The sequence below is a fragment of the Schistocerca gregaria genome, chromosome 1 (genome assembly GCF_023897955.1).
Source record: "Schistocerca gregaria isolate iqSchGreg1 chromosome 1, iqSchGreg1.2, whole genome shotgun sequence".
NCBI classification, from domain to species: domain Eukaryota; kingdom Metazoa; phylum Arthropoda; class Insecta; order Orthoptera; family Acrididae; genus Schistocerca; species Schistocerca gregaria.
The window spans coordinates 937,174,141-937,195,097 of record NC_064920.1 but is presented as its reverse complement, the minus strand read 5'-3'; positions in this window follow the sequence as shown (position 1 = coordinate 937,195,097).

Genomic DNA, 20,957 nt, shown 5'->3' with positions numbered 1-20,957 from the left:
ACCACTGCTGGTGACTCACCTCCAACTGTGCAACGCTACGCGCTACACACATCCAACTGCCCACCACTACGATAGCAAATATTCCAACAATGCCAACCAGCCACAGACTGCACACAGTACAGTCAGTGATTTTCATACAGAGTGCTACGTGGCGTCACCAAAACAGCCTACTTACAAAGAGTGTGCTGGGAATACCAAATTTCAGGCACTGCCTCTCACCACGGATAACTCAATGGGCGACGGGCTCCATTTAATGAGCGAGGCGTTTACCCAGAGTGCTATCACAGAAGCAATACTGCTTGAAATAACCGTAGAAATCAATGTGAGACGTACAATAAACGTATCCATTAGGACAGTGCGGTGAAATGTATCGTTAAAGGGCTATGGTAGCAGACCACCGATACGAGTGCCTTTATTAACAGCACGACATCGCCTGCGGCGCCTCTTCTGCACTCCTGACCGTATCGATTGGACTCTAGATGACTGGCCTGGTGATATGAGCCTGGTAAGAGCTAATGGTAGGGTCCGAGTGCTGCGCAGACTCCACGAGGCCATGGATCCAAATTGGTGACAAGACACTGTACAAACTGGTGCTGTCTCCATAATTTAATGAACTGTGTTTACGTGAAATGGATTGGATCCTATTTTACAAGAGAACCGATCGCTGACTGAAAATGGTTATGTTCGGCTACTTGGGGGCGATTTAAATCCATTCATGGACTTCATGTTCCCGTGAAAATGATCCGTGTCACCGGACCACAATTGCTCTCGAATGGTTCGAAGAACATTCTTGAAGTTCGAGACAATGATTTGGCCACCCAGATCGGCGACATGAGTCCCATCGAACATTTATGAGATGTAGTCGAGAGATCAGTTCGTGCACAGAATCTTGCACCGGCAACAGTTCCGCAATTATATAGAGACTGCATGGCTCAGTATTTCTGCAGGGGACTTCCAACGACTTGTTGAGAGCATGCCTCGTCGAATTGCTGCACTTCGCCGAGAAAAAGGAGGTCCAACACTTTATTAGGAGGCGTCCCGTGACTTTCATCATCTCAGTATATGTTAAGATACATTATATAGTTTATGTAAAAGACTGACTTGTCCATCGTGAACTTTGCTAACGAACGTAGGATTGTTCATGGATTTTGGTTTATTTTCCACATAAGAGATAATCAGTATCACAATCCAGTATCTGTAATTCATGTTGATATGCCTTACAATTATTTACGTAACTTCTTCATATAAAATATACTTTTTGCTGTGGAAGATTCAGTGTAAACTATCACACAACGTCTCAAGGTTTAACTCCGTCATCGCCACCAGGAATTAAATGACTACAATCATTCACGGTAGTGATTGTTTTAGTCTTCCTCGCCTTGTAAAGGAGATCGAGTTAGTGGTTTAAAAACTGGCAGGCATTTGACGCGATAACTATGAAGCTTAAAAAGTAGGAGAAAATTACTGCCAGAATTGAATATATGAGGGAGCCTGTGGGAAGCGGGTGGGTTGTGCATGGATATCTCAGTGGGTAATAGCTCTGGCAATGAGGGGGAAGGATCTAGGTTTAAGTCCCACTCCAGCACGTAGTTTTAAATTTTCAGGAAGTTTTACTCGTAATATCTTTAAAAGATGTCAGTTAGTAATGAATTCCTTGCAAAATGCTACAGGTTAATTGACATCTGTACATTAGTTGTGCCAACATGACCTCGAAAATCTGTGCAGCGATTTACTGTTAACTGTTGCCTGCACACTGCCGCCCTCAGGAATCCATGCATCACAATCGCTAGCACGGTGTTAACAGGCAGGTGAAAGCATTTCATTTGCTGTCCCAGTGCTAGCAGGCAGGTCAACGGCAGTGTAACTGAATCAAACAAATCTGTTCAAACTCTGCGGAATGAGAACTACATTACCTTCAGATTTAGAGGTTAATCACTCAACTGTACGTTAGCGCAACCCCAACCCTCTCCTGACAATGTGCTCACAGTCGTTTATTATGAAGCGACGAACATTTGTACTTCGCAATTTATTAAAAAGTGGCAGTTAATCTATCGTTAATAAATTTTTTTGTTTTTTTTTAGAGTTCCATACATCGATAAAAACGAAATCCTTATACGATCACTTCGTCGTCAGCTTGTCTGCCTGTTCGGCACTTGAAACCCGATTTTCTCAGGAACTGGTAGACCTATACTGTTGACATTTATGCTACATACTAAGGTGTACAGTCTGTCGTCGGTGTAAGAAACTGAAGCGTCTACGTCAATGCAATCAAAAGATATGGCATGTATGTCACATATCTTTATACTCGAGAAGTCAATCATCAAAATCTGTAGGGTACGTCGAGGTTTCACAGTATAACTAAAGGCAAAAAACCGAAAATCCTTAATTTGTAATTATAACACACGAAAAAAAAATTGTCGTTTGTCATCCAGCTATTTAACCGGCCGTCTTTCTATAAGACTACCTTTCCTCAGGAACGTTTAAGACACATCAAGTTCAAATTTGTATCAAATTCTAAGGGCTGAGGTCCACTGGCGGTATAATAAATGTAAACTTCTAATTAAGTGAAACCAAAACATAGGGTCATTTATGTTAGACATTTTTGTACTTGCAAACTCACTAATCTAAACCTATAAGGTACTTCTCTTTGCCATAGAATTATGAAATTTGGCAAGAAGCAAGGTTTCATAGTCCAAAAAAGGAAAAAAAATCGAAAATTATTGATTTTTAATTATTTGAAATGAAAAAAATTGTCTTTTTTAATCCAACTTTCTGGCTGTTCGTCCGACTATTGAGACCGCTTTTCTCAAAAATGTTTAGTCGTAATCAAGTTGAAATTTATGTGACATACTAAAGTATATATTGGTGCTGTAAACAAACTCATGCTTCTAAATCAGTGTAGTCCAATGACAGGGCTAATTATGTCACATATTTCTATGAGAATTCATTCATCAAAACATAGGGGGGACATCCCGTTGACCTAGAAGCACGAAATTTGAGAAGCAGCAATACTTCACAGTAAAAGGTCAGGAAAAACTCTGGAAGGTGTTAATTTGTTGTTATATCACACGTAAAAGGTATTTTTGTCATCATTAGTCCGACTGTGCCTGTCGTCTGGTAAGACTCCTTTTCTCAGGAATGAGAAGAGCCATCGAGATGAAATTTGTGTCACTATGTTCCCTAAGTGCTGCAAAAAATCGCCGCTTCTATGTCAACGCAAACCCAAGATATGACAATTAATGTCACATCTTTTAACACTCAAAACATCATAAAAAACTATAGGGTACTTCCCGTTGACCTAGAATCATGAAATTTACCCAGAAGAAACATTTAACAGTAGAAGCAAAGGAAAAAAAAAATCCGTTAATAATTAATCTTTATTTTTATCATACGAGTAATATATTGTTTTTCATTTGTTACTCAACTATAAATTTATAATTAAAACATTCTCGAAAGTCTTGAAATTCCCGGGACCGATATCTTGTCAGTGTTAATGTCAATAAAAGGCAAAAATAGTCGAGATTTTCGATTCCCTGGATGAATGAACTGTCTGTATACGTAATAACGTTTCCTCGCACCTGGCCAATTTGTATCGACATCCCTAGAGTGTGTTTTCTCTGCTTCTATTCACATACTCGTATTTCTCCACTGATGGCGCTGGGAACCGAAACTGAGTGTGTTTTACTTTCATTTTAATTACATTCGACATTCAGTATTCCATGTACCTGTAACCACATGTCCTAAGTGTGAATGACCGCTGGATTGAATGAACGTTGGTGAAATTACAAACGCATGCAACTGCGTGAATTCAGGTAGGCGTTCTCGGCTTAGGTTTGCAGCAGAGAACTGGAAACAGCAGCTGAGTTGAACTTATAAAGCTGACTTGAGGCGCCACTCAGGCGAGGCGTCGGAGCAGAAGTATTTAGTAAAATTCAAGCTGCAGTCCGGTAGTTAGACTTATATTGCGCGGTTTTCCTTGTGCTTGGGCTAAAGTTAATAAATATTTCTGGGACCTCAGACGACTTGGCACTGGCAAGGTAGAGAATCTTAAGTACAGTTATATGGCAGAAGATCGTCCCACCAAAGAAGAAACTACTGATATTTAAACGTTTTGGATAATCGAGAATATTACCTTTACGTAATATCAGCGAAAACAATTAGTGGTTAAGTATTATTCAGCAGCAAAGATAAGCATACTAGTAATATTCTTGTAGAACTTAGAGCACAGAAAATGTACCCATTTCCTCTCCCGGAGCGTGCATAACATTATGTAGCATCCTGACGATGCGAGAAGCTGGGATGATATATCGATGGCGTCACAAAAATAAAGCGTTGTACCGCTCTACAAAACAAATCATCCAACGTACGATACCTATGAACTTCTTTCCAGTTCTATAGAGAAAACTATTATCACGTTCAGTGAACTTTGGACTTTGTATCGAGTAGATGGCCCATCAAAATAAGAACCGCTGACGAATTATTTGAGGCAAAGCATTTTTTATAGCGATCAGCTGTACACGTTAGATGTTGTTCTTTACCGTTTTCGGTTTTTACAGCCACCGTCAGTGGAAGGAAGGCAGTAAATGAGATGGATTGATGAATAATGACGAGTATGTATTTTTGATTCATCTAACTGCCTGTCTTCCAGTGATGACGATTGTAAAAAGTGAAATCGGAAGAATGAAGTCGAATGTGTACAGCTGATCGCTTTAAAAATGATTTTCTTCAAATATTTAACAGCTTTAGTCAGTTACCTATACAAAGTAATAACCTGTTAATTTAGTTGTCGGCGAGTGAAACAGCATTATGTTACAGTTGGAAATACGACGGTCTTAGTGCGTGTCTGCGTGTTCGGATCAGTTACGAAGGGTACCGCAGAAATCCCTATTAAAGGCAACAATTTAAGTAAATACCGTATGTAATTACAGAGAGAGGCTCATTGAGACAACCTCAACGACTTTTAAAAGAAAAGTTACAGTTTATACAACTGATAGACTTGTGGCGATATATTTGGGATGACAATCCTGCCCTTTACATGGCTGCAAACTGACGTCACTTTCGCTAACAACGTGATAATATTTATCTGAATTACAAACAGCACTGGCGGAAGTGAATTTTTCTGCTGTTGCATAGCGTGAAGGTAGCATTCGAAACTAGATTTCTTTCAGAAATAACCCGTCTAAAACACCGAAGGCTTATGTGCGCCGGAAACATATGCTCTTCCATTGATGCAAAAAATATGCCTTAAGTACTAGCAGAAAAATAGTATGAATAGAAAGGGAGAGACACATTTTGTTGAAAAATTTTGCAAACAGCTATGTTCACCTCGTTGGAAAGTGCGTTAGTGCATAAGGCTAATTTAAAAATTGTTTTCATTCCATGTAATAAATTTCGTCCAAATCGTCGGACCGCAAATGTGTGCCCTTTGGGAATGCGAATCGTGGGTGTTTTGGCCATGGTAAACGTCTACTGTGGTAAACATTACCTTACCTCTCTGCAACAAATAAAAAATATTTTGTTAACAGCTGCTTTTATCACTAATTGGCGAAACATTCGAGCTGCAACGTTTGCACCGCAATTTATGTACATTGCTTAATGAGACTGATTTTTTCCCTCACAAAAACTGCCACTTATCTTTCATCGTAGACCTTTAGATGGTCATCAAAACACAGAATGTTCCATCGACTTTCACATAAATAGGACCAGATTTTAAAAATTGCCAGGAGCAAATGAGGAACATAAATATTGTTATCAAAACAAATCTGTAATAATGCACAGCAGTTCTCCATAAAGTCTGGATTGGTAACTAACCAAAAAGTCATACATCAAAAATAGAATGAATTCATCGCTAGCAATATGACGCGTTTCGGACTTAGCCATTTTCAGATATTTCTTAAAAATAATAAAGATTCATGGCGCCTACAAAACAGAATCAGAAAAGTGTAATACAAGAGACACTTTCAGTTGTAGAGACTAGGTACTTCAGACAAAGACATACCAAGGAGTATCATGCTGCACGAAGCTATAAAGATTACAAGATAAGCACATGACTATCATTAGCAGGTAGTTAAAAAATCTTTATGTCAAACTTAGAGGTGAACATCTACGCCACATAGCAATATATTAGTGATGGTAGCATCATACATCGTCGTTACAGACAACATAGTCCAAATTTTTAAATCATAAAAATACAGTTGGTTATTGAAATTTAGTCTTTTCAGTTAATGTTATTCTTGGCTGTTTGCTTTTAAAAATAAATTCATTAGTATTTTTAGAAACATTAATAGATTCATTATGGTACAGAACCTTTCCACTCAACAGCAGCTCCCTGCCGCATTTCAGTATTTCAGTCATATATATATATATATATATATATATATATATATATATATATATATATATATATATAATTCTTTACATCGTGAAAATACAGTACTCATATATATATAAAAGCAAACAGCCAAGAATAACATTAACTGAAAAGACTAAATTTCAATAACCAACTGATGGCAAACACCTCGAAGGGCAACCGTAGAAAATCACTTCCTTTTAGTAAAGAATATTAAATGAAGTACTAAAAAAATATTTACATTACAAACAACAAAACGTATGATGAAATGACTGTCACAAATATGAACCATCGGCTGTTGCCCGTAATTATCAAAACGCCATTGCCTTCGAAGTAGCTAAAATGACTTAAAAAGGTAGTTCAAATTTATTATTATAGACGCGGTGGCAGAGGCGACGCCAGTAGCAATAATTCCTCCTTCTCTACTAACATAGGACGGCGGTTGCCACTACCACAGTACTAGAGACATTCATTAATAATTTCAGTTATGATACTCAGGCATCTTTATAAGATCACAGTTAACAAGAGATACAATCCACCATTCTGTAGCACAGAGACAACTCCTTAATTATTTAATAAAATTTAAACATACTGCAAATGCATATATTCTTGCTTTCGCCTCCTTTGTAGATGCAAACAATTTAGTAAATAGCTCGAGCTCGTGATACTAGCCAACAGGTAACTATAGACATGCTTCAGAAATAAGGCAGCTAGATACAACAATTTTCACTGATTATAAAGTACAATTCGTGAATCAGAAGAATTATATCTGCATTTTATACCCTTAGATTCGAAAATCAGTTTGGAATAGTGATAGCCGCATGCACACACACATTGACAGAACGGGACTCAAGTAGTACCAGGCAAAACCTTATAACACATTTATATACATAACAACGGGCAACCAGGATACGGAGTCAAAATAGGTACCACACAACGCGCACACTAATCGGATGCTCACCGTGATTTCTAGTAAAATGCAGCGCCCATTGACAAACGTTTGCTTAGAGAGCACCGAGAGAAGGATGTAACAAAGATTACTCGTAGTCGGAAAACCACGGGTATCACCCAGCAGACGCCACCACGTCCAGTACTTGCAAAGGTCACCCCGGACTCCAACCCGGTACCACAATGGACACAAACTGCTTGGAGCTTCAATAGCAGAGGACACGCCGAATACAGTGTATCCTACCGAAGTAGCCTTTAACGAGCAGTGTCTACGGCTGCTACCGACACTCGGCTCTGCCAAACCCGCAGTGAGCAAAGGCACCACTCTCGCCAACGGGCCATGGCAGACGCTTGGCTCCTCTCTCTATGTCGCCGCAGCCCTTAACTACCTTCTCCTCCGACATGACCTCCACCGCCGACAGTCGCACTCCATGCGCTCTTGCGGCCGCAGGGATTCCAAACATGGGAATTAATTGAAATTAAACGCGGACGCACTTCCCTTAGAATAAAAAGTTAGGACATATAAAACATCGAGAATAAAATACAGTCACAGTGCAAACTGAGTTTCATGTTTACATACAAACTATTCGTAGAGCAGTGACAATATTGTGCATATAATCCATAGTAGGAAGGAGGTGGGGAAAGGGGGGGGGGGACGAGAAGAAGACGAACGTAATGCACCAAGGAGGTAACAAATCACGTTATGTAGAACACAGCTTTCATTTTCAAAATGATTGCCTGCATCCTACACGACCTTATGTCGTAATTGTGTTAAATACAGAGAGGTAAGGAAATCCCGATAGTAGACGTGTACCACAGAAAAAAAATTCTCCTGAGTACTACACGTAGGATAGCTGAGGGCAGTTGAGAATATACTGTAGTACAGTGGATTTTCAGTGGGGACAAGTGAGTAGCTTTTCCATTATTATTTTAGGTCATGATATGTACAGGTTCTTCCACAAAGTTACGCTTAATCTTGGAATGGAAAAGGTTTCACATAGTGTCTGCAGTAAGAGATGAGGGTACCTTGGATATAGATAATCAATAGCTGACAGGACTCTGAAAATACACCAACAAGGAATGGGAGATCTTATATATGACGATCTTTTTTGACTGATCTGGAATCCACGCTCGAATTTCCCATTTATCCTTCTCGGCAGTTATATCAGACTCTAGCCCCTTACCTAGATTAGTGAAAGTAAAAGACTGAGTGAGATACGTCATGGAGGATAAAGAGGGAACAACGATGCGCGGGAAGAAAGGGTTATGAAAGAGATTTTGAGCAACATTATCACGTGGAAGTCGGAAACAAAGGAGTCAATTATTTCGGAATCATTACTTGATGTGATTTTGGTGATGCAGAACTTAAAGAGATAATATTTCAAAAGATTTAGTGATTCTGGGCGAGTTCAAAATAGGTCGAATATAGGTGTTGACGTCGGAGTTTTGAGGTGCTCTGGGCGTAGATTTCATGGGTCTGCTGTCATCCGGTTTGTGGTTTTTCTCTTCGGGGATGGATAACCTGTCTGGACTCTGTCTTTTATGGGAATAGGTTTTAGATAAGATTCTGCAGGAAACTGACTGTTCAGAAGCTTGGGATGTGCTTTGGGATGATACGTGGATCGTTATAGGGAAGATTAGATGGTGCTGATGACGCACGATAAACTGGAGTAGCTGTAGTAGGTGCAGGTGAAGCTGGCGTTGTGATGGCTGGTGTATATTCAACATGTCCTGCCTCGACCAGCGCTGCTGTTGAATGGAGTTAAGTTTGTAACTTAGGTCGCGGTAGCTGAATGGTGGCACATCACGTTACAATGGCAGCTATAATGGAAAAAGAGGATTAAATTTGAGGAGAAACAGAAGAGAACACGTCGAAGAAGGCCCGGGAGATGGGAATGGAAAAAGGTCACAGGGAAGACGATCCTAATGAAAGTTATACTAGGAGGAAGTGTACTCTCAATGGTTGGTATAGACGCTCTTTCGATGATTTGTTGCAGGATGGAGAGATGGCTTAAAAAAATTACTCTGCTGTGGAACGGGACTCTTCTGCTTCGAGCTCAACTAGCTTTGTTGTTAAACGTAATTAAAATAATAATAAGTGTGATACCAATGAAATCACCTCAAAAATATCTGGAAGTATTCATTAGAAGGCAGTTACTACAAGTCTCATGAAATGTGTTAAGAGACACGTATGAAGTTAAGAGGCATGGACAATAAGAATAGTTCTCAGCGTGTAATATGCAGGAAAGTTCTCCCCTATAGCCCTATGGCTCCAGCTTAAACACATCGTCATAGTTCCGAGCGAGATCAACGAAAATAAAACTGAAATCTTCATTTGAAAGCGTGTGAGGCTCTCAAAATATTTATGGTTCAGTCTACGAAAACTGTGAATGAAGAAGTAACTGATACTTCTTACTTAAATAACTGTCAGTAGCAAAGCTTTAGTGACTTTATTTCACATTGTTTAAATTGGTGTGTCTAGCCCAACGATGTCACTGGCACGATTACGTCATGATCCTTATCGGTGACGTCATCAGTGATGTGATTGCTGTTATCACTGACATCGTAATACTTATCAGCACGAAAAAATGTTCTAGATAAAAATTTAATCCTAGTTAAGGGGACATCTGGAGGCGCTTCAATAGGCCATGTCCTAACCACCCCGGGGTGAACATAGTGTTTTATAATGGGACCCCCTCCATTTTTATTGCATATTGGGATTCAACACCAAAAAATACGTACGGTTCATTCAGATCATTGTTTCTAGTTCGTAGTAGATGGGGCTGTAGTCTACAAATATCGAGTACTTTTTTGCAATTATAAACCGACGCAATTGCTTCTACATTTTATTTACAATGTAAATGTAAACCTTTGTCTTCTAACGATTGACATTGACATTCTAACAATATTTCATCGTTGCCATTGTCATTGTACAGTATAAATAATATAGCTTAACACTGACATTTCTGCCAAATGAGCTACCTTTATGGTAACGTAGTTTTCTATTCCGTAGGGGTATTGATTGTGGTGATTTCCCAAACCATCGGACTGCATGATGCCAAGTGGCCGCCCTCGAACCCTCAGGATGACTGATTGCGTTGTATGTTTACATCCAACTGCCATAACTCCCGCGCTGCCCTACGAGGCTACCGTCGCAATACAAACCACAACCTGCCATGGATCCGCATCGAAACCAAGCACCCAATGCTAGGTGGCAAGGGAGTTCACTGAAATCAAGCAACGCAATGGTGAGAGGCAAAGGGACTCACCGATATCAAGCCTCCCGATGGGAACCGGAAACTATCACTGTCACATCTTTGTTCCTGGATCACGCTAAACTAGTTTCTAACCAGAAATTGAAAGACTAACCATATTGTACTGTACTATTAAATTTGCGATACTGAAGTAAATTTCGAACATAAATATCAACCGTTAGAAAACAAAATCATATCGTGAATGAATATAGAATCAAATGTGTCGGCTGCTAAATGGAGAAACAGGCACACCTGATATTTGTCAGTTACAGTGCCATCAACCGCGAATGGAAAGGAATGGTTTGAGTAACCCGTACGTATTTTGTTGCGTGGAATCCAAATGTGTAATAAAAATGGAGGTTACCATTTGAAAATACAAAGTTGATCCAACGCATGCAGGAAGTGAAGTGACCAACTGTAGTACTGGCAGATGTCCCCTTTACTAATTTTAACTTTTCATCTAGAACATTTCTTCGTACGGCGCGTCGTTTTCGAGATATTTAGCTTTCTCATGTTAAAGCAAATACCCTGTACCCTGTACAAGTGCACTATTTTATTTGGGCATGTGTATGCATTAGGAGAATGCAGTTTTAATGAAACACTGCAAGAGGTAGTACCACACACATAGACACGCATACACGCGCACACACAAACATGAACACACACACACACACACACACACACACACACACACACACACACACACCCTTATGACACCTGTGCCTCGTGCCTATTGCCTGTGCCTAACACACAATTCATAATGCTTCCCGGCCACAATCTTATAATACGCAGTTTTCCCTCTCCAGTACCTGGCACCTACCTGGTGTTATAATACTATTTAAGACCCAGTAACACCTAACAAATAACCCTTTGAGGAATGATATGAATTGAGATGTTTCCTTATAATCGGTTCAGCTGTGACTGAACACTGCAGCTATCAACATATCTCTGAATTCAATTGGACAGGGGAGTATTCTTAAGAGTGAGGTGTTGAAATATCTAAAGGAAACTGACCTTGCAGCAAAAATGACAAGATGTCATTCCTGACTCTTTATTGGGAAGAGCATATAGACCTGTTTCACAACCGCTAGAGAGACTGGGAGAATAGGACATACCTAGACGGAGGAGGTGGGTCTAAAGGATTTATGAAAACAGAAAATGATGATGATAATGGAGAGAAAGGTACGCTGAAAGCATTGGGTAGACTGACAACATTATTTAGTAAACAATTAGAAAGAATGCATGATGTATCATCATGCATCTCATTCGAACGGACATCAAGACTAATTAGTAATTCGCAAAGAATTGTAATTTAATTCAAACCGCTAAGCATGCAGTAAATAATATTGGTGGATTAATACTGTGAAATGACGACATACATTTCTAATAGATAGAGAACGAAAATGCGCTTGATGTTTGCGATTGGAAGACAGTCTCCACTGAATAAGTAGCACGTATCGATTTTGTACTCTGGGATAATCTGAATGAATTGGTGGAGCGATCAGAATTCGCCCTGCTTTCGAAAGCAGGGGGAAACAATTCACATAATAATTAAAAATTACATATTTAAGAAGAACTTCGGGATGCATTGATTATTGCCAAAGGTTTACGATGTGTATTGAGTATACTGGAGTGAAAGAGTATACTCTGATTTTGATAGAACAGCACACACTAGATTATGGGGCTTCTGCAGAAGAATTAAAAGTAAAAGGTTTCACAGATAAAAGTAGACTGTTAAAGTGCTGTATATAGAAAATGCAGTGAAATAACATAAACGTAGAACTGAAACGGACTTACCACTTATTTACAACGAAAAATACAGTGAGAAATACATTTATAGAGGACGTTGAAAGTGACTCGCTGCAACATCAATACACAGCACGTTTAAGCATATTCATGTACACCCGGCGTGAAGTCCGGATATCGGCGGTGGTAACTTCATGGTTGATGTTGTCCTTCACTTCCTGTATTGTGAGTGGATTTGCTCCATATACCTTGCTCTTCAGTTGTCCCCGTAGAAAAAAAAACACTTGTTGTTAGGGACAGCAAACGTTGTGGCCATAAATGTTTTCTGGCAGTTCGTTCCTCAGGGTAACATGAAGACTCGTTTCAAAGATACTTCAGACGTGTGGTATGTTGCCCTATCTTGCTGGAAGATGCAGTATAGTCTTTCATACTCAGTGAGTTGAGCACAAAACGTGTTGAGGGTAGAGCCAAAAAATGTAGATTCATTGATGCGCGTTCCCATTACGACACACCAAACGGCGATTTTTTCGTCATGGAGTGGTTGCTGACACACGTATTAGCGTTCTTCGTTGCCCAGTACCTCGTGTTCGGTGATTTCACATGACCAGAAAGATGAAACCGTGCTTCATCCCACATGATGTAATGGAAAGGGTCTAACAAACCATAGTTGATGGTTATCTGAACGTTATATAGGCTGATTTTTACACAGAAGATTACAGCAACCAGCCACTTGTTACAATGCTATTTATTTATTTAAATAGCGCCGTTACCGGTTTCGAACCGATAGACTTTGATTAATTGGGTTTCTGGTCGATTAATCGGTATTCTGGTGAAAAACCGGCAGAAACCAGATTAAGCAACATGATCAATACAATAGGTGATTTTTACGCGACGTCCACGTCGACCATAATGAGTTTCTTTTGTATAAAATACAAAAATTGTGTGTTTGGGTTGATGGTGTTCTTTCAGGCTTGTCCAAATGAATGAACCTCTTAATGAGGCTAATGAGCACAGGCACCACATTAACAACGTGTGTGTGTGTGTGTGTGTGTGTGTGTGTTTGTGTGTGTGTCTCTCTGTGTGTGTGTGTGTGTGTGTGTGTGTGTGCGTCTGTGTGTGTGTCTGTGTGTGTGTGTGACTGTGTGTGTGTGTGTGTGTGTGTGTGCGTGTTAGTTGATAATTTGGGTCTGACAGAAGGTTTGTAAGCGTAGTCCGTGCATTTGAGGTGAGATGGAGTCCTCGTAAGCGCATTTGCATAGTAAACACGAGACCGTGATTCGATTTCTGGTGTGCCACAAATTTTCAACTTGTCCTATTGGTATAAATCAAAGCCCACTAGCAGCTAATGTCTTTCCTTTCTTTCTTGAAACATAAATATTTTTATTTTCAGCAATGTTCACACAATCCATGTTACGTCGCTCCGTGTGGTTACGCTTAGGTATTTTACGATAGTTACTGTTTCTATTTATTTGTCATCAATAGTGCTATCGAACAGTAGTGGCCAGCTTCCCCTGTGTATGCATAATACATTACATATACCTCTACAACTTTTCCTGTACTTCGCTACAGTCTTCTTGCGTTGAGGCTTTTCTATAAACAACAAAATTGACCGAGGATAGTCTCATGGAGTCTTCAGCATTATCCAGTACACCATTAATACAAATTGTGCGGTCCTGTAACACTACCCGGGAGCACTCTTGAAATTTCTTTGACATTTGTCCATTTTGTTCCGCCAAGAACTACATATTAACAAGGAAATCACTTAGCGAATCACTTATTTGATCCGACACTCTGTAAACTCGCATTTTGCTCACTAAATGACAGTACGGAAAGCTATCGAAAGTGTTATGAAAGTCAAGAAACACAACGTCGAACGACTGCGACTCTGGATGTGATGGACGAACAGAGTGAGCTGAGTTTCGCAAGATGTCTCTTTCAGGGACTCTCGTTGACTTTTATAGAGGAGATTATCGCCTTCTAAAAACATCATTAAGTGTGAATAAAAAACATTTCCCAAACCTCTACAACGGATTAACGTCAGCGATATAGGTAGGCCTATAATTATGCGAGTCTGTCTGTCGACCTCTCTTGAAAACTGGAATGACTTGTGTGTGTTTTTCTTTCTGTTTTTCCCGATCGCTAGGAACCGTCAATGTCCTACGGTAAACCACTGTTAGAAGCATAGTGTATGTACATCTAATCAGTGAGCATACTCTACTGCGAATGTTCTCAACATCAAACCAAGCTAATCAAGTGACTTTGAGACAACGCTGCTTGTCTACAAGTTACGGTAATTGTGAAATTTGAACGTTAAACTTATTTACAGTCTTTTATTGCACGTTTGAGTTTTAGTAACAGCTATCGTGCAGTATTGTCATTGCTACGAATGTAAAGAGAAGTATGTGAAAGCAGGACAAATTACTGTTCATAAGCATGCGCAACAAATGTGTAATTGTAGTTATCATATTGATATGAGACGCTTTATGTATTGAAAAATATCGAGTGAAGGTATTATAAAGTCTTGCATTGTAGAAGTAATTTCTGAAATTATGAGGCCATGTATTTATGTTTCAACCGTTAGACAAATTTGCAAATGTGTTTGAGTAAACTGCCAGTCAGTGTATACGTATTGGTGCTACGTTCATATGCAAATGGAATTTATAAATGAGTTTCATTCATTTCCTCCAGTTCATGCAGGTTCTCAGTCCCTCGTTTACATCTAAGCATTTTTGTACAGTGTCGACAATTTGAATCAGTGCAGTAGTAAACAAACAAAACAAAAAGAACAAAAAAATTTTTCGCTGGCTCTTCTTTTATTGTTCCAAAATTCTGGGATTGATCTCGTATTTTTTATTTCTTTGTGCGTAGTGAATGGTTTTACTTTAAAGAAGAGATGGCGAAGCAATGTTACAGATATTTTACTTGTCTATACAAAGTGCAAGGGTAAAAAAGAAAATTTAGAAATAATAATGGACAAACAGGCTGCTCAGATCGCTTACGGTATTTACTGTAAGAATTTCATAGTTACTAAATGCGTTGATTTTTCTTGCCGTCTACAGTCTCATTGTAACGCTATCAATTTCAACAGAGATTCGACAATATTAATAAGTGTATTAGATAACGTTAAAAAAACGTTGTTGGGTGTCACTTCTTATCCCGGTATCGAAAATGCATAACTATAGTGGAATATTTTGGCGGAAAAGCTCAGCACCATTGCTCCTCAACATCCTTAAGTCATTTTCAATCCCTGGTCTCATGTTGCTAAGACGTCCGTAAAGCATGTGCGAGTACAAATTTTCGCGCTACGTCGGAAGGTGATCTGTCTGTATCAACGAAGAAAAAACATTCAAAATACAGGCGGAAATGTGCTGTCCCAAAAACACGTGAGTTGAGCTGCAGGAGATGGTGCGGACTGAATTATCGTTCTGTTCATACGAGTACTCCATAGACTTTGATATTCTGTGGTTAGAAGGAGAGCGTGTCTCTTCGCATACACATCTGTATTCTCAAAGGGACATTCCTGTTCTGTTCACTGGCAACTTGAAATATCAGGGACATTCAAAAAGTTTGTGTTCGAACACCGTACATTCGACAACCAGTATGGCAGTCAGGTGATATTGCCATGAGTATTGAGGCCATCATCGCACCTACGCACCACGTTGAAGATATTTAATGCTGCATGAAGAAGTTCGTAACCGCCTGCTGCACATACTCGTCGGACATGAATTGTCGACCCTTCGAGGCCTTCTGTAAGTGACCGAAGGCGTGATAAAAAATATCCAAATGTGTGTGAAACCTTATGGGACCTAACTACTAAGGTCATCAGTCCCTAAGCTAACGCACTACTTAACCTAAATTTTTCTAAGGACAAACACACACACCCATGCCCGAGGGAGGACTCGAACCTCCGTCGGGACCAGCCGCACAGTCCATGACAGCAGCGCCTTAGACCGCACTGCTAATCTCACGCAGGCGTGATAATCCCATGGAGACAGATCAGGACTGTAGAGTGGGTTCTTGAATGTCTGAGACTTGGGTTGGCGTAACTTCTGCGTCACGAAATTTACGATATGGATAAGTCCGTTATCATGAACAAGCAGTACTCCCTGTCGTGGTTTTCGACAGACATGCTACACCATTCACAGACTTCATTCTCCGATGGATGTCTACCCGTATTTGTCGTGGCAGCTAAGAAAAGATAAACAGCACTTTAGTCCTGCACGGACGCGTTCGGTAACGCCGAAGTTGCCGTTTCCGCATTTAACAGATGCACGTCGGAAAGACAGGAATGCCCAACTAATCTTCTTCCTACATACTGGTGCCTATATGTCTGCATCGGAATCGCTTTACGTTACATATAAACTACAGAAATGTCCCCATACGGAAATCTGAGAAGACAAAATTGATGGAATACCTCCTAATATCGGCTTCAAATGGCTCTGGCGCACTATGGGACTTAACTTCTGAGGTCATCAGTCCCATAGAAAATAGAACTAATTAAACCTAACTAACCTAAGGACATCACACACATCCATGCCCGAGGCAGGATTCGAACCTGCGACCGTAGCGGTCGCTCGGTTCCAGACTGCAGCGCCTAGAACCGCACGCCCACTCCGGCCGGCTCAGAATGTTTTAAAACCAATCGCGAACAGTTGTAACCTGGTACAAGGTGCATAAAAATTCCATCTTTGTATGGGGGCATGAAGTCCGTGAATGGCCTCCGATTAGGCAAACTAACCGTTTCGAGTTGGGTACATGGCTTCTTGGGGTGTGCAGCACACTCGAATGCTGGCATCACCTAGCACTTACCAGCTGAAAACGGGTTGGTTTTCCAGGCGTCTATGGTCCAATCAATATGGTCACGAGCCTAAGAAAGGCGCTGCAGGTGACGTCATGGCACTCGCATTGGTAGTCTGCTGCCGTAGCCCATTTACGATATATTTCGCAACTCTTTCCTAACGGATATTCTTCGCACGTCGCACATTGATTTCTCAGATTATTTCACGCAATGTTGCATATGTGTTAGCACTACTCTACGCAAACGCTACTGCTCTCGTTCGATAAGTCACTGCATTGTCCATGGTGAGAGTTAATGAATGAAATGTGGTATTCTCGAAACCCTCTTGTCACTGTGGATATCGGAATCATGAATTCCCTAAAGATTTTGGAAGCGGAGTATCCCACTCGTGTAACTGCAACTACCATTCCGCGTTCAGAGTCTGTTAGTTTCCCATCCTGTGGCTATAATCACGTCGGAAACGTTTTCACGTGAATCATCAAGGTTGCCCTTTCATACTTTGTATACGCGGTACTAAAGCGATCTGCATAAGTGCATACGGTTATCCTGTTACTTTTGTCACTTCATTGTTCAGTGGTGCCCTTCTCCGCAGTGACAACAGTACAGTAGGTGTCGACGAAGACGACAGCCGACGCCTCCGGTGTCGGCAACCCTGTGGACACCTAGCGACCCCGCGGCGGCCCGGCGGATGTCGCCCACGTGCTGGCACTTGGCTGTTTGGAGGGATTACGCGACGGCCGGCGATAACTCAGCCAGCATTACGCCCTGCTGCCTCGCGCCACGCTGCGCCGGTCCCCGATTTTTATGGAGTCCGCCTGCGATGACCCAGATAGCACGAGTCGTTTAATAATTTTATGTATTCGTCGGAATTGGACTAACGCGGCTCTAAAAGTTTTACGAGCCATACATTTTATGGTTAATTATGGATCGGATTAATAATTTTAGCTTTCCGTGTAGTCAAGATAAATGGTGCACTTTTCATTAACGCTTAATAAACTAAATGTTTTGGGAGGTGTCGTGAAATATTGATCGTATTTCAAATTTAAACATAAATCCTGTTCACAGCTAGAATTAAATTGCCGCAGTCCGGCGGATTAACAATTAATTCGGAAAAGTAAGTTCCCATAAATCAGGAGACATTTAGCCGGGCAGTTGCAGGACGGCTGTCATAAAGTCTGTACACCGGATGCTGGCTGCACTCAGCTACCAGATGGGGTACGTCGCTTTCTGCTCGAAAACTCGATATACAGAGCTCAGTGTAACTATCGGAAACGTGCTACTATCATCCCTACAAGCATAAATATTTTTCAAGGTTAATCATGACGCTTGAAAGTGGCACAAATGGAAAGAAATACATTCCCTGTTAGCGTTTCCTGCCACGAGAACGGAAAACCTCACACATTTGTTGAAGAAGTGTTATAACACACTGACGTTAAACAAAGTCGCAACACCAAGATGGATTTGTTAGACATTGTAACTAACCTGTTTCTACGGGTTATTACGTTAAGATTAGTGTCGCCACCTACTCTAACAAAACAACTAATAAAAGGTTTGGCCGTGTCGGAAAATAAATTAATTTGATCACAGACCAAAAACTCATAAAAATGCATACGTTGTGATGTCGCTTGTAGCGGATGCTATGAAATTAATAGTATTGCCCGTGCACTGTTCACGAGAATCAAACGTTTAGAGTAAAACAGATAATGCATTAACACTGTGCAAAGATCAGCTCCCAGCAACACACCTGAAAATAAGACTTAATCTAAAGCATGTGTTTTAAAATAAAAAGGGAAGCTAATCACTGGACCTGTGCGTAAGGAAACGCGTTGGATGTGCTAGCGGGAAAGCTATGAGGTGAGTGGCTGAGGTGCAAAAACACAAGAGAAAATTGTGGATAAAATCATTTATTCCTAAGATGTGGATGTGAGGCATGTACACAATTCCTGATAACATTAATTCCTAAAACATTAAAGAAAAGGATCGATACATTCACCGTTATAATATACACCTAAAATCATTGGTGTGAATAATTCATACAACTGCTGTTGCCTGATAACTGATCGCAATAACTCGTAAAGCGGTACACGTTTCGCAGTACACCGGTGCGCCCACGTGGTTTGTGGAGGCGCAATTTCACAACACACAAGTATGAACAGTTAACATTCTTTAAAACAAACATGAGATAGGACAGTTAGTGATGACGGTAGCCCGACAAGCTCTAATGTTCAACCACGTGGTTGGTTCCTCACGGACGAAAGATACATAAAGCAAGGAAAATTTACGAGAAGACAAAGCTATTAATATTTAGAAAAATAAAAGTTTATACAGGCACATGTGAAGGCAAATAGACATTCACACAGAAGCTAGTGCTCACTTCTTATCGACATCTTTGTGTGTCGCTCTTCCGGCGAATCCAAGTCTGCTACAAAAATTTACTAAAGGAAAAATCTGCCAAAGTTTTGCATTCCTTGCTGCGACAAGGCAAAGAAATATTTCAGAGTTGAAAAGCGAGACCAAAAGCTAACAGCTGTCCTCTCGCCAAGTAACAACGCGCCACGCGGTCAGTCTAACTTCTTCGACTGGAGCACAGCTGTGGACGCTTCCCGTGCCGGCGGCAGACTGCCTCCCTGTTTCTCCTCCAACCTCTTCCACGGTCCGTTTGGCCCGGAAAACCCAAAGATGCCATTTCCGCCACCAACCTAACGCAGGTGGATTTCTCGAAAGTAGCGCAAACCTCTTTGTATACTTGACCACTACGAGAGTTGGCTATTCTGTACAACTGCTGTTGAATCTGTATGACTATCGCAGACTTTCTGCAGTAGACTACGCCACCGTCTAGCAACGTGACACACAACCACATTCATTCATCACACCACTATGAGAGTTATGATAAAAGATAAATAAGGAAAAGAAAGAGAAACGCTAGTGAAAATGGGCTACCGGAATAATGAAAGGTGGCTACAGGACCCTTTCAACATAAACGAAGTTGGTAAGTTTATGTCTACATCTGGATAATGAAGTCCGTTCAGATTTAGCGTCAGTCAAATAAGAGTGGCCATACTAGCGCCATTACGAAAAGGAAAATTAGATTTGCTTTAAATACAGGTTGTAACGGTCGTGAGCACTAGTTACCTTTGACATTGGACGTGGTAAGTTGACGTTAATCAAGAATGCCTTTAAAGCGACAAAGATGCCTTAACCTCATTGAGTTGGAAAGAGGTCGTGTATTAGGGTTACGAGGAGTTGGGTGTTCCTCCTGTGATATTGCAGAAAGACGTCACAGGAATGCAGCTACTGTACGTAATTGCTGGCAGCGATTAACACGGGAATATACAGTTGCAAGAAGACCTGTTTCTGGACGGCCTCGGGGGGGGAAGGCCATCGTGTTCGGAGTATGAAGAAGCAATTTGAGCAGCAGATGGCACCACAGTGACTCTCAAACTGCTGCAAATAGTTTATATCAAGGACAGCTCCGAGCAAGGCGTCCTTTAGCGTGAATTACACAGACACAAAACCACCGCCACTTGCAACTTCAGCGGTGTCAAAAATTTTTCAAATGTATGTGAATTCCAAAGGGACCAAACTGCTGAGGTCATCAGTCCCTAGACTTACACAGTGCTTAAATTAACTTTAACTTATGCTAAGAACAACACACACACCCATGCCCGAGCGAGGACTCGAACCTCCGGCGGGAGGGACCGCGCAGTCCGTGAAATGGCGCCTCTAACCGCGAGGCCATTTCGCGTTGCTGAGTGGTGTCAAGCGAGAGCTCATTGGGGGGCAAGTTGGAGGTCTCGTGTTTTCTGATGAGACCTGATTCTCTCTCGGTGCAGTAATGGCCGTATTTTGGTTAGAAGGGGGC